This window comes from Hyaena hyaena, unplaced genomic scaffold (genome assembly GCF_003009895.1).
Source record: "Hyaena hyaena isolate Hyena2069 unplaced genomic scaffold, ASM300989v1 scaffold_57, whole genome shotgun sequence".
In the NCBI taxonomy this organism is placed as follows: Eukaryota; Metazoa; Chordata; class Mammalia; order Carnivora; family Hyaenidae; genus Hyaena; species Hyaena hyaena.
In genome coordinates, this window is record NW_024080690.1 from 4,403,536 (window position 1) to 4,416,943 (window position 13,408).

Below are 13,408 nucleotides of genomic sequence, written 5' to 3' on the forward strand. Positions count from 1 at the left end.
TCCAGTGGGGAAGTAGTGATGACCCAGACCCCTCTGTCCCTGCCCGTCACCCTTGGACAGCTGGTCTCCATCTCCTGCAGGGCCAGTCAGAGCCTCGTGCACAGTAATGGAAACACTTATTTAAGTTGGTTCCTGCAGAAGCCAGGCAAGGCTACACAGCGCCTGATTTATGCAATTTCCAATCGGGCGTCTGGGGTCCCAGAGAGGTTCAGTGGCAGCGGGTCAGAGACCGATTTCACCCTGACAATCAGCAGGGTGGAGGCTGAGGACATTGGAGTCTATTACTGCATGCAAGCTACACACTTTCCTCGCACAGTGGTTCAGCCCCGAACACAAACCTCCCTCCTGTCACGGCCCCGCTGCCCACATGTGCTGTTGGTCTGGGGAGCAGGCACTGCACATCCTGAGTCTGAGGAAGAAGATGCTAGAGACCCCAGGGGACTAGGTGGCAGCTGCGGGCTCTGGGCCACGAGGGCTAGGGCTGCAGCTCAGGCACCACACAGCGAGGCCCCGGAAACGGCATGTCCTTGTTGGCGGAAGCAGCAGGGGCTGGAGGGGCTCGAGGGCCCTGGGAGCAGGTGGTCATGGGAAAACGCACAGGTGACTGAAAACCCTTCCTAAGTCTCCCTGCCTGGCCTCCTGTCATCAATTCAGTCAGCGTGACAGGCAGACACCTGGGGCAGAATGTAGAACAAACCTTCCCTCCCTTCCAGGCTCTCGTCAGGATGCTAAATAAATCAGGTCCTTAGGACACTGTCCTGATTTCTGTTGATACCAGGTAGTATATTGGCGATGCCTCATGTATCACTCCCTTTCTGACTGCCCCTGCAAGAGATGGTGGCCCTCTGTCCTGGAGTCACAGTCAAAGAGACTGGAATCTGGGTTTGCACATTGTTCCCAGTGGAGCCTGGACAGATAAACACAACAAGTTGAACCGATGCACTGATCATCATCCCAGGGTGGAAGAAGCAGGTTGTGATATTTGTCCAGAAGAGAATGCTTTGCAATTACAAAAGATGGTGGCCTGGTTCACATGGGAAAGGGAAGTCAGTTCCACTGAGTAGATGGCCTTGAATCCAGTCTGAAATGTCATCAGGACAAGGAAAGGGTAAGAAGGGTGAGCATGGAAGCCTGGTGAAGGCTGGAGACCTACACTAATCGGTGACCTTGTCTCCGTGAGAAGGAGACAGGGATTCTCCATGTGCCCAGTCCTGAAAACCAATGTCATGTCCCCTTCAAGCCCTCCCAGGCAAACGGGTCACTCCCCAGGCTGCTGTTTGAGGGGAAAACCAGGATCTAACTTCCTATTGTTACATCTTGGTCACTGAAAGCTTGAACCAGATAACTCCTGTTCTCCTACAGCAAGTGACCATGTCTCAAAGGCATTGGGAATAGTGATATAATTGGTATTAGACTTATTCTATGAAGGAGAAGAATGATTTATAACTGGATATATGTCTTAGAGGTTAAAAGGGTAGAAGAAATCAACTGAGAATCACTGGAGAGGTATTCTATCTCACATAGTCCTGGGCAAATACTTGCATCAGCCTTTTTAGAATGTTGAAGTTTTGTAGTACAGGAGAATTCCCATTTTGGTTAGATTGAAATGACCTAATGAAACAGTTGATTACCATATGCTCTTATTTTACATTTTTTTCTTCATTCCACATGTTATTTTATTACCTGAGAAAAATATTTTTTGGCAGGATTCCTCCATCGAGAATACCATCGCCAACTCCAATGAAAACAAAGGAACAGCTAATGACCTTACTTTGTAGCCAACTTCCACCTGGACTTGATTCAGGACACCTGTTAACCAGCTTCCAACACCGGGTCCTCACCTTCGTGGAGGCAGAGAATTGGAGGTTCTTACACTGTCTACACTCTCAGCATCAACAATGGACAGGCTAGCACTGATGTTCTTTACTGCTCCCTATAATGTCATGTCCAACTCCCCACAGGGTCCCAGCCCTGAACACAGTCCCCAGTCCCACGGGGCAGGGAGGCTCTTTTGTGATGCTGGCTCCACTTTCCTACTGCATCTGCACCGAAGGGGGCACCACTGCTTCCTTTGGTGAAAAGTGTGCGCCATGTAAAGAAGGTTGCACATCTCAGCTCGCAGCTGTTTGCCTGGAGAGGTCGTTGCCCTGGGTCTTCCACTCAGCGTTAGTTACAAGGTGAACGGGTGAGCAGGGCCTGTGTGGTGCTGCACTCGAGTGCACGGCCTGCCCCTTTCTCTCCAACTCAGGGAAAGAGCTGCTCCGGTGTTTGGAAGATTCGATGTTGTATGATCCCACACACTTCAGTTAATGCTTGTGACATAATTGGCAAGCATCAAAAAAAAAAAAAAAAAAAAAGGAACAAGGAGACCTGTATATCTAGAATCATCTGTGGAATATTTCATAATGGAGAACTAAATTTTCATTATCACGTAGAATTTTGTCAGTACAAGTATCAGAGGATTAGAGAAAGTGTGAGTTTCAGAGTTGACTGAGTAATGACTTAAAGACCAAACAGGTTCCGCATTGTTGCTCTGCTGTCCTCAGAGTACTAATAACAGGCGCCTCATGATGGGAAAGTGGGTGACACCACTTTCTGTCAAATCCACAGGAGAGAAACACTATCTGTTCAAAGAAATGTCAACTACAATTTTTGAGTCTTCATTTAAGTCCTACTGAGCAACCCAGACCATAGCAATAACTGCATACATTGCTGCTCTGTAGTCAGTACAGACTGAAGTGATGTCAGCCTGCCACGAACCCAGAAAAGAGGTAGAAGCCAAAGGCCTAACCTACTGAGATGGTCAAGAATAAAGCCCGTCTATATGCTCAGTAAGCAACTGTTCCCCCTCCCACACTCATGTATGAGTCGAGATCAGTGTACTGAGAGTGGGTAAGTCTTCATAGCAGAGCCCCGGTGGCAGAGGGAGACACATTCTAAAGAGTCCAGAAGAATACCCAAGTATTTTTCACTTTGCCCACAGGAAATAAAGACGTTTCCTAGAGATCCTGGACCTAAATCCAGACTCGTCGTCTAAGATAGATCTGTGATGTCACCTCCAGCTCCACCTGTGAGGTCTCTGCAGCCTCTCTAACTCCCACATAATCCCGCCCCTTCTCGGTGTGACCTTAAATGCTTTTGCAAGTCTTCAACTGAGACCCAGTGAGATACTATTTTTCCATTCTCATTTTCCCTTATTCTAATAGATTCTGGCCATGAGAGAGAAGAGAGCTCAGTGAAGGGCAGTCTTCTCAACTTACTAAGTAATGGTTTCTTTCTTTCTTATTTTTTTACATTTTTTAAATGTTTTATTTATTTGAGAGAGGGAGAGACAGACAGACAATGTGAGCAGGGGAGTGCCAGAGAGAGGGGGATATACAGAATCTGAAACAGGCTCCAGGCTCTGAGCTAGCTGTCAGCACAGAACCCAACGTGGGGCTCGAACCCACGAACCGTGAGATCATGACCTTAGCCGAAGTCGGATGCTTAACTGACTGAGCCACCCAGGTGCCCCCCGAGTAATGGTGTCTTGAGGTGGCAGTGATGCCAGTGCTGGGATGGTCACAGGGAATGATGATGTACCACGTCCCAGGAGAGCATCCTACTGCAGGTGTACTCTGATCCCTTCTGCACGACATGCAGCTGAGGCCGTGAGCAGGTCAGTGATGTAAATCTATCTGTGTCAACAACTCAGATTCAGATGATACAAAAACATCTTGGAAAATGTAGGCAAGAGTCCATGGAAGTCATTCGGTCTTCACAGAATGACTTTCTTGCCCAAGAGACACAGAAGAAGCTACTGTCCTTAACCTCCCCTTGAGGCTTGCGCATCTTTCCTTGATTCAGCCAGAAAGTCTGCAACTCATACAGCTTAGGGAGAAACAGGTGAGCAGGGAGGCAGCCAGGGGATAGCAAAGCACAGATGTTAGACCTTCTGTTTGATCCCATTATCCCCGGTACTCTCTTCCTTCCTTCCCTCCTTCCTTCCCTCCTTCCTTCCTTTCCTTCCTTCCTTCCTTCCTTCCTTCCTTCCTTCCTTCCTTCCTTCCTTCCTTCCTTCCTTCCTCCCTCCCTCCCTCCCTCTTTCTTTCTTCTTTCTTTCTTTCTTTCTTTCTTTCTTTCTTTCTTTCTTTCTTTCTTTCTTTCTTTTCATCTTAGTTTCTCCATTTGGTTTAGATTGGGTAGTTTCTTGTCTCTGATCTTTCCCCCTTTATGGTTCCAGTCTTCTTCCTGGGCCCTTACACTCCCCCATCCAGTAATGCCTACACGTCCTTCCTTCAGGCCACTTCTCCAGCCACATTATGTCAATGACTATGCATGCTCTTTGAATATCTACTAACTAAACAGCTTGCTTCAGAGCCCTCCATACCATGGTTATATATGCGAATTGTCCGATTTTACTTAGACGAACATATGATGCACACCTGGACGGAGCCTGGAGTTCTTTCTCCAGCATTAGCTGCATAGGGAGGCCTGCATGTTTAATCCGATTTGGTAAGAAACAAAGATGGTTTCTTAATGTCATGGTTATTATAATGCAGTAAGAATGTTTATCATACGCACAGAAACACAACACACAGCAGGCACGAGACAACACAGCAGCACCAAGGTGAGAGGGGCCGGCAGGGAGAGGAGCTGCAGGCCATACATTTTTACTGTGTGTTCCATGAGAATAAATAGGGAAGCAAGTAAGCAAGTTACTTAGCCGTAAGATCGGATAGTCTGGAAGTTTCAGCGGGCTGCCAACTTTGGTGTGCCCTGGGCAGCCTGGTACCTTGGGTGATTAGGGCAGGGGACACTTCCCAGACTTCCCCTGACAGGAGGCCAGAGAGGATTTGGAGATGGGCTTGCATCTCGAAGGCGGGGGCCTGGGCAAGTCTTTTACCGTCGCTGGGAACGAGCTACATTCGGGGAGGCAGTTCCTCCACGCCTGGCGCACCAAGAATGCAGAAATAAGAAACTACATTCGATATAAACCCTCACGAGGCTGACGTCCTGAGCGGAGGCAGAGGTGTTAGGGCAGGAGTGGGAAGTATTGTAGAGACTGAAACTCCTGAGTTGAGTGGCCCACGGAATGGCCTGGGTCCAGTAGTAAAGAAAGTACTATATCCCCTTCCTGGCATTGACTGCTGCTGAGCTCCACATGATCTTACACTTTGGTGTCTCTGACATTCCCCATGCGTGGTGGCAGCTCAGTCATACAGTTATTTGATGAACCAAGGACATGTCCACGGGGCCTGCGCTATCCTGGGAACTACTTTCTGAACAATGAAGAGTCAATTTAGAAAAGGGCCGAGTCTTGCTGTACAACCTTGACGTCTCTGCTACGACCTTTGTCCGGGCTTGCCATGGTGTCCACGCAGTATCCTCAGCTATCACACGTGCCTGCACCGCCAGTCAATGGGCCCTGATGCTGTAGCCACTTGCTGCATGACCTACACCTGATCGAGGCTCACTCCTGGTCCTTTGCCCACTCGAACCGAGTGACTTCAGGTTAGCTGACACTCGGAGTGGTGTAGTTGATCCAAGGTGTTGCTTCAATACTCTAGAGACGTCCACAAAATAGTGTGCTTCATTCTCTGTGGCCGGAGGTACAAGATGCAATTTCCATTCCTTGACCTTGAAGAGGATGTGCCTGCCATGCTCAGGCATCCAGACCCCTGACAGCCACCAGTGAGTTGGGCCCCAGCATTGTTTGTAGCATCCGCATCCCACTGTTGGAGCACATGTGTTTTGGCAAGATATCTGTCTCCTGGTCCTAATGAACACGATGTTGTCACTGGAGTGCGGTACCGTGGGACGCTCTGTGGTATGTTCACACGGTGGTATGTGTGACAGAAGCAGAGGGTTCACTAGCCCTGGGCCAGGACTGAGGATGTGACCCGTTGTTCACCACAAATGAATGCGAACTCCAGCAGAAGAATGCCTTAGAGTGAGGATCACGGAGTATGGGGGGAGAGCTCTGGGGGAGCCACTGCTCCCCATGTGTATTCTGTCCATGGGTGGGACTGCCCTCCACCAAGGGGAATTTAATTTGGGGGCCTGGAAAATCAAGGAGAAATGGAAAGAAACAAGGAACAGTGCTTAGTGAGATGCTGGGAAGGAAAGAGGCTGCTTTGTGCCTGAAATTCTTGGGTTGTCTTTGGAGCGTGTATATATTTAAAGTATGAATCAAACCACAAAAAATGATTTGGCCTAAAACACACACACAAAAAATTAAAATCAGTAAAGGTGGCATAACATTGTGCTTCTCTCTCATTATTTTAGGATCCAATGGGGATGTGGTGATGACACAGACCACACTCTCCCTGCCTGTCACCCTTGGACAGCCGGCCTCCATCTCCTGCAGGGCCAGTCAGAGCCTCCTTCACAGTGATGGAAAAACCTATCTGGATTGGTTCCTGTAGAAGCCAAGCCAGTCTCCACGGCTCCTCATCTATCAGGTTTCCAGCCGGGCCTCGGGTGTCCCAGACAGGTTCAGTGGCAGCGGGTCAGGGACAGATTTCACCCTGACAATCAGCAGGGTGGAGGCTGAGGACATCAGGTTTATTACTGCTACCAAGCTACACACTTTCCTCCCACAGTGATTCAGCTCTGAACACAAACCTGTGTGGCGCATCACCAACCCTCCACATGTGATGCTTATGTAGGGATCAGGCACAGCAAAGCCTCAGTTGCCCTAAGAGGCAGGTGCTGGGGACGTCAGGGCATCACGTGCAGCTAAGGGCTCTGGACGGTGTCATGGCCCCTCAGCTCCACCAGCCCATCGCGGCAGGACCCGCCCTGGAACGGAGGTGACTGACGTGCCCTCTGAGCAGTAGGAGGGAAGGGAGAGCGGACATGCACCCCATCCACACCCTCCCCGCCTTGTGCATGGGTAAAGGACATCGAGTCAGCTGAAGACTCAGCAAACGGAGGCATATTTGTGACAACACAAGTTGAATACATTTGAAGTTAACAAGTTTTGCTATTAGCACGAGAATATTTGGTATCGTGCATATATCATGTCTCATTTTTGCACGTTCTGAACGTCTTCATTACCAGTTACACGAATCCCTTTTGTACAATGTTCTCCAGACAACTTTCCATGCACACTACCCCCACAGCAAACATGGCTGAGAACATTTTGTCAGAGCGTTTGGTGTTCGAGGACCCAAACACGCTGTTGTAACTTCATAGCACAGATGAGCTTCTGCTCCTGTAAAGAAGATGCGGTCATTACACACAATGGATGTCACTCACCATAGAAGAGAATGAAGTACTGCATTTGTGACAACGTGGATGACCTATGACGGTATTATGGTAGGTGACCTACGTCAGGCAGAGAAACACAAATACCATATTTGTCCATATGATTTGGATTTCATTTATATATCAGTGTAAAAAAGAAAACAAATAAAAAGCAGCAAAAAAAAAAAAAAGCATAAGCAGACAAATGAATACAGATTGCAAACTGGTGGTTGCCAGATGGGAAGAGGCAAAGGGGATGGAAAAAACGTTTGCAAAGGAAAGAGAGGTACAGCCTTCCAGTGATGTAATGAATAGGTCACTGTGACAAAAGCACAGGGAACACAGTCAGTACTCTTGTCATGGTGTCCGTGGGGACAGACGGCAGCTACACCTGTGAGCACAGTATAGCATATGGACTTGTCTAATGTCTATGTCCTACACCTGAACCCAATGTAACATGTGTGTCTCCATACTTCATAAGACAACAACAACAACAACACACATGTATGTACATACATGCATGCACACACAGAAGAACCTGTCCAGGAAGATTTTATTTGTCTCAGTGCCCTTTTTCTGAGACAAAAAGAGAGTTCTTAGAACTCCAAAGTAGGTTCCAAGAAAACAAATCAAGCTCAATGATGCAGAGCATAGAATGTACCTGATAGACCACAGCAAGTGTACACAATGACATACAGTTTGTTTCAAAAAAGGGATCATTTTAAGATCACCTAGCCTAAATAATACTTTGGAGATGACATATTTGGTACAATATTGTCAAAAACTATTTCAAGCAATAGGTAAATACATTAGTTTTACAGAACATAGTCTTACCTAAAAATGTACCTGTGTTGTATATTCTCATTGAAAATGTAAATAAATTATATGCTTTGACTGGATCTCAATTAAATAGTGCTCTAAAATTATATCTGACCTAACTTGGGCTCATGCCAATTGTCTGTCATAACACAGTGCTTTAGAAGTAAAAGAATGATTTAGGGGCACGGGGGTGGCTCAGTCAATTAAGCATCCAACTGTGGCTCAGGTCATGATCTCATGGTTGTTGAGAGTCTAAGCCTTGCAATGGGCTTGGTTGTGATAATGTAGAGCCTGCTTGGGATTCTCTCTCTACCTCTCTCTCTATGCCTCTCCTCTGCTAGTGCTCTCTCTGCCTCTCTGTCTCTCTCTCAAAATAAACTTTAAGAAAAAGTTTTAAAAAATGACAAGACGTCAGTGTGTTTCCACACACATTCACAGTGGACACACACGTCCATCCTAAATTGTCCTCATCCATCCCACAGTCACTGGTGTGGGGTCTGGGGAAGCTGCCCATGTCTAGGAGCAGGGACACCGGGGGACCCTGCAGTGTCACAGTCCCAAAACAAACCTCCCCAGGAGGCTCAGCTTCTCAGGGTGGCAGCATCAGAGGTGGTGACAGAGGACCACATGTGGTCTGTCAAAGCGGATGGCCATCACTCCCCGCCCCCAAAGGATGCAGGTCCTCGATGGAAAAATTAGTGAATTCAAATACAGATTATTAATTAGTTAATAGCCTTGCACCAATGTTAAATTCCTGGCTAAGATAATTCTAGTGAGGTCATGTAAGATGTCTGCATTTGGGAAAGCTGGAGAAAGAGTGTGTGGAAACAATGTTAAGACTTTTGAAATTGTTTGGAAGTCTAAAGTGATTTCAAAATAAATTGAAATATAGAGCCAAGAGAATTTAAAATAAGGCAAGAGTGGGGTGCCTGGGTGGCTTAGTCGGTTAAGCGTCCGACTTTGGCTTAGGTCATGATCTCGCGGTTCGTGGGTTCGAGCCCCACATCGGGCTCTGTGCTGACAGCCAGCTCAGAGCCTGGAGCCTATTTCAGAGTCTGTGTCTCCCTCTCTCTCTGACCCTCCCCTGCTCACGCTGTCTCTCTCTCTCTCTCTCCTAGAAATTAAAAAAATAAATAAAATAAAATAAAATAAAATAAGGCAAGAGTATGAGTTCTTATTGCACTGCTCTCCAGTGTCATTCTCTTTTTCATTATATACCTATGTGTAATTCCCTATGATTTGATTTACTGTTATTTTGCCTACTTATGTTCTGAGGTGTAGTAGACAGGCAATGTTACCTTAGTTTCAGGTGCACAACATCGTGACTCATGAACCCTACACAAGACACTATGCTCACCACAGCATAGCTGCCATCTGTCACCATATGATGCTGTGATAATACCAATGACTGTATTGCCTGTGCTGTGCTTTCATCCCCGTGACTTCTTCATTCCATAACTCGACTCCTGCACCTCGCATTCGCCTTCAGCGATTTTTCCCATCTTCCCACCTCCTTCCTATCTGGCAACCATTAGTTTGTTCTCTGCTTTTATGGATCTGTGTATGTTTTTTGTCATCTGTTTTGTTTTCTAGATTCCACATACGAGCAAAATCATATTGTGGTTGGTTCCCCACCCTAAGGAAAGAAAAAAACCCTCAAGGCAACATCCCTCACGACCTTGTAACATGAGTCCACTTATCAGACTGTATGGGAGACAAAGAAGTAAAAAATATATTAAAAACTAGACCACGTGGCATTCTAGGCTCTATTTTCGGGTAGGAACCCAACTGAGCGGTGTCGGCAGGACTAAAGTTGTGTCCTGGAGAGAAAAGCCTGTGTGTCATGACTCTCTGTACGAGAATCCGGCTACAATATGGCATTTGGCTTTCTCAGTCTGACACAGTTCACTTAGTGTGATACCCTCTAGGTCCATCCATGTTGTCACAAATGGCAAGATCTCACTCTTTCTCATGTCTGAGTATTATTCCGTTGTATACACACATACACACACACACACACACTACCTCTTCCTGACACATTCATTCATTTATTGATGGACACTTAATTTGCTTCCATACTTGACGATTGTGAACAATGCTGCAGTAAGCACAGGGTTGCATATGATCTTTTCAAATTGGTGTTTTCATTTTCTTTCCTATAAATACCCAGTAGAGGAATTACTGGATCTATGGTATTCTTACTTTTCATCTTTTGAGGAAACTCCGTACTGTTTACACTTCATACTGTTTTCCAAGGTGGTCGCACCAGTTTACATTTCCACCAAGAGTTCGCAGCGCTCCTCTTTCTTTGCATCCTCACCACTGCTTGTTCTTTCTTGTCTTTTGATAGCAGTCATTCAGACAGGGATCTGGTGCTATCTCACTTGCAGGTGCGATCTGCATTTCCCTGACGTTTCATGATGGTTTGTGAGCATCTTTGCATGAGCTGGCCATCCAAGGTCTCCTTGGAAAAATGTCTATTCAGGGTTTCTGCCCATTTTTAATCAGAGTATTTGTTTTTTCGGTGTTGAGTTGTATAAGTTCTTTATGCATTTTGGGTATAACCTGTTATTGGATGTATCGTTTTCAAATATCTTGTTCCATTTGGTAGGTTGCCTTTTGGTTTTGCTGATGGTTTCCTTCACTGTGAAAGACCTTTTCATTTTGGTGTAGTCCCAATAGTTTATCTTTACTTCTGTTTTCATTGTCTGAGAAGCTATATCCATGGAAATGATCCTAAGGCTAATGTTAAAGAGATTACCACTTAGATTTCCTTGTAGGAACTTGACGGTTTCAGGTCTCACATTTAGGTCTTTATCCGTATTGAGTTTATTTTTGTGTGTGGTGTAAGAAATAGATCCAGTGTCATTCTTTTGCATGTAGGTGTCCAGTTTTCCCAGCACTATTTTTTGAAAAGCCTTCCTCATTGTATATCCTTGCCTCCTTTGTCATAGATGAATGGACTCGATAAGCATGGGTTTATTTCTGGGTTCTCTGTTCTGTTCCATTGATCTATTTGTCTCTGTTTTGTGCAAGTAACATACTGTTTTACTTACTATAGCTTGTAGTCTAGTTAGAAATCTCGGATTGTGATACCTCCAGCTTTGTTCTTCTTTCTCAAGATCGCTCATGCCATTCAAGGTCAACCTTTTCACATTGAACTGTAAAATTTGCCTGGGAAAAAGCTAAAGAACTAGAAATATGACAGTGGAAACAGAACGAAACATTTGTTTTTTTTTAATGTTTTATTGTTTTATTATTATTATTTTTTACAAACAGTTTATTGTCAAGTTGGTTTCCATATAACACCCAGTGCACATCCCCCACAAGTGCCCCTCTCCGTGCCCATCCCCCACCCACATCTATCAGTCCTCAGTTTTTGTCAGGATTCAAGAGTCTCTCATGGTTTGCCTCTCCCCCTTTCCCCCACTATTTCCCCCCTTCTTCTCCCCCATGGTCCTCCGTTAAGTTCCTCCTAATCCTCCTATACGTGCAAACATATGATATTTGTCCTTCTCTGCCTGACTTATTTCACTCAGCATAACACCCTCAAGGTCCATCCATGTTGCTACACAAGGCCAGATTTCATTTTTTCTCATTGCCATGTAGTATTCCATTGTATAGATAAAGCACATCTTAATCCATTCAGAACGAAACATTTGAATACGTCCCTTCTCCCACTCAGGAAACAGAGATTGCATCTCGATTAGTTTTGCTCCAAACACAGAAAATCTTTTCGGTCACTTTGCTCACATGAGAGGCCATACCGCCCTCCTGCTGGCTTTTTCCACATGGCTGCACCCACAGTGGATTTGCATAGTGTCCCCTGGGAAGAGCTTCCCTTGCAAGTCTGAGATAAAAGATCAGCTCTCAAGCGTCTGGACTTAGCAGAGATCATCCACATAAATCCTCAGAATGAGGTTTCCTGCTCAGCTCCGCGGGCTTTTTTGCTCTAGACGCCAGGTGAGGGCAGAGTGCCCAAAGAGAAAGGAAATCGGGGCTGGTAGAGTGGACTCGGAGGGGACACTGCTTCCCACACTAATTGTGGTGGCCTGTGGGCTGGGTGGTCTTGCCCTCTGGGACTTGGCAGGTGAACGTTAGATCTGTGAGAGAAGAAGATTCCCAAAGGAAAAGGACATGTGTGTATTCTGCTGATTACTTAAGCACCAAATAGGGGGATGGCATACATGACTTTTAGAGTCCCTATTATGTCCTACAAATCTCTGGTTCTTTCTTGAAATTAGAAAGTTTTGAGTCCCGAATCAAAGTCGCATACAATGCAATTTTTAAGTCTGAAATAAACAGCAAAAGGGAAATTATGAACATTCCTCACAAAGTTTGCACATGACATTGCACTTCTGTCTTCTTCCTTTAGCATCCTGTGGGGATGTCGCGATGACACAGACTCATCTCTCCCTGCACGTCCTCCCTGGACAGCCGGCCTCCATCTCCTGCAGGGCCAGTCAGAGCCTCGTGCACAGTAATAGAAACACCTGTTTAAGTTGGTAACAGCAGAAGCCAAGCCAGTCTCCACGACTCCTCATCTATAAGGTTTCCAACCGGGACTCTGGGGTCCCAGACAGGTTCAGTGGCAGCGGGTCAGGGACAGATTTCACCCTGACAAATAGCAGGGTGGAGGCTGAAGACGTTGGGGTCTATTACTACTACCAAGGTACACACGCTCCTCCCACAGTGGTTCAGCCCCGAACAGAAATCTTCCTCCTGTCACGGCCCCGCTGCCCACACGTGCTGTTGGTCTGGGGAGCAGGCACCGCACATTCTGAGTGTGAGGAAGAGGAAGATGGTGGGGAACTAAGGGAATGATTGAGGCCAGGGCTCTGGACCATGTGGCCACCAGCCACCCCAGCACCACCTTTATGACCCCGAAAGTGGAAGCAGCCTTGGTATGATGTGGGATCAGGGAGACTGCGGGAGCTCTGAACGGCGGATCAGGACAAAGGAAGGAGCTGAAGGAAGTGCTTCCTAATCATCCCGCCTCGTGTAGGGTTGTCCGTTACATTGAGCAGAAGAAGCAGACAAGGGGGGGCATTCTTGGAAATGTAAGTGGAATACATGTTGGCGATTAACTGTTTGGATTTTGACCACCGATTCGCTCTCCATACCACTTACACGGTTTTTCACTTTTCTACTTCTTCCTCATGGTTTGTTCTTATTCGGTCGTATGTGTCTAGTGTTCATTTCATCCAGATAATTCAGTGTGTTGATGTACAGTGACTCCTAGGATTCCGTTACCATGCATTTAGGTCTGTAAAACGTAGTCATGTCTACGTTTGCAAACCTGATTTTAGACTTTTGAGCCTTCTCGTTTTTTTCTTAGGCAACCTAAGGCCTTGCCAAT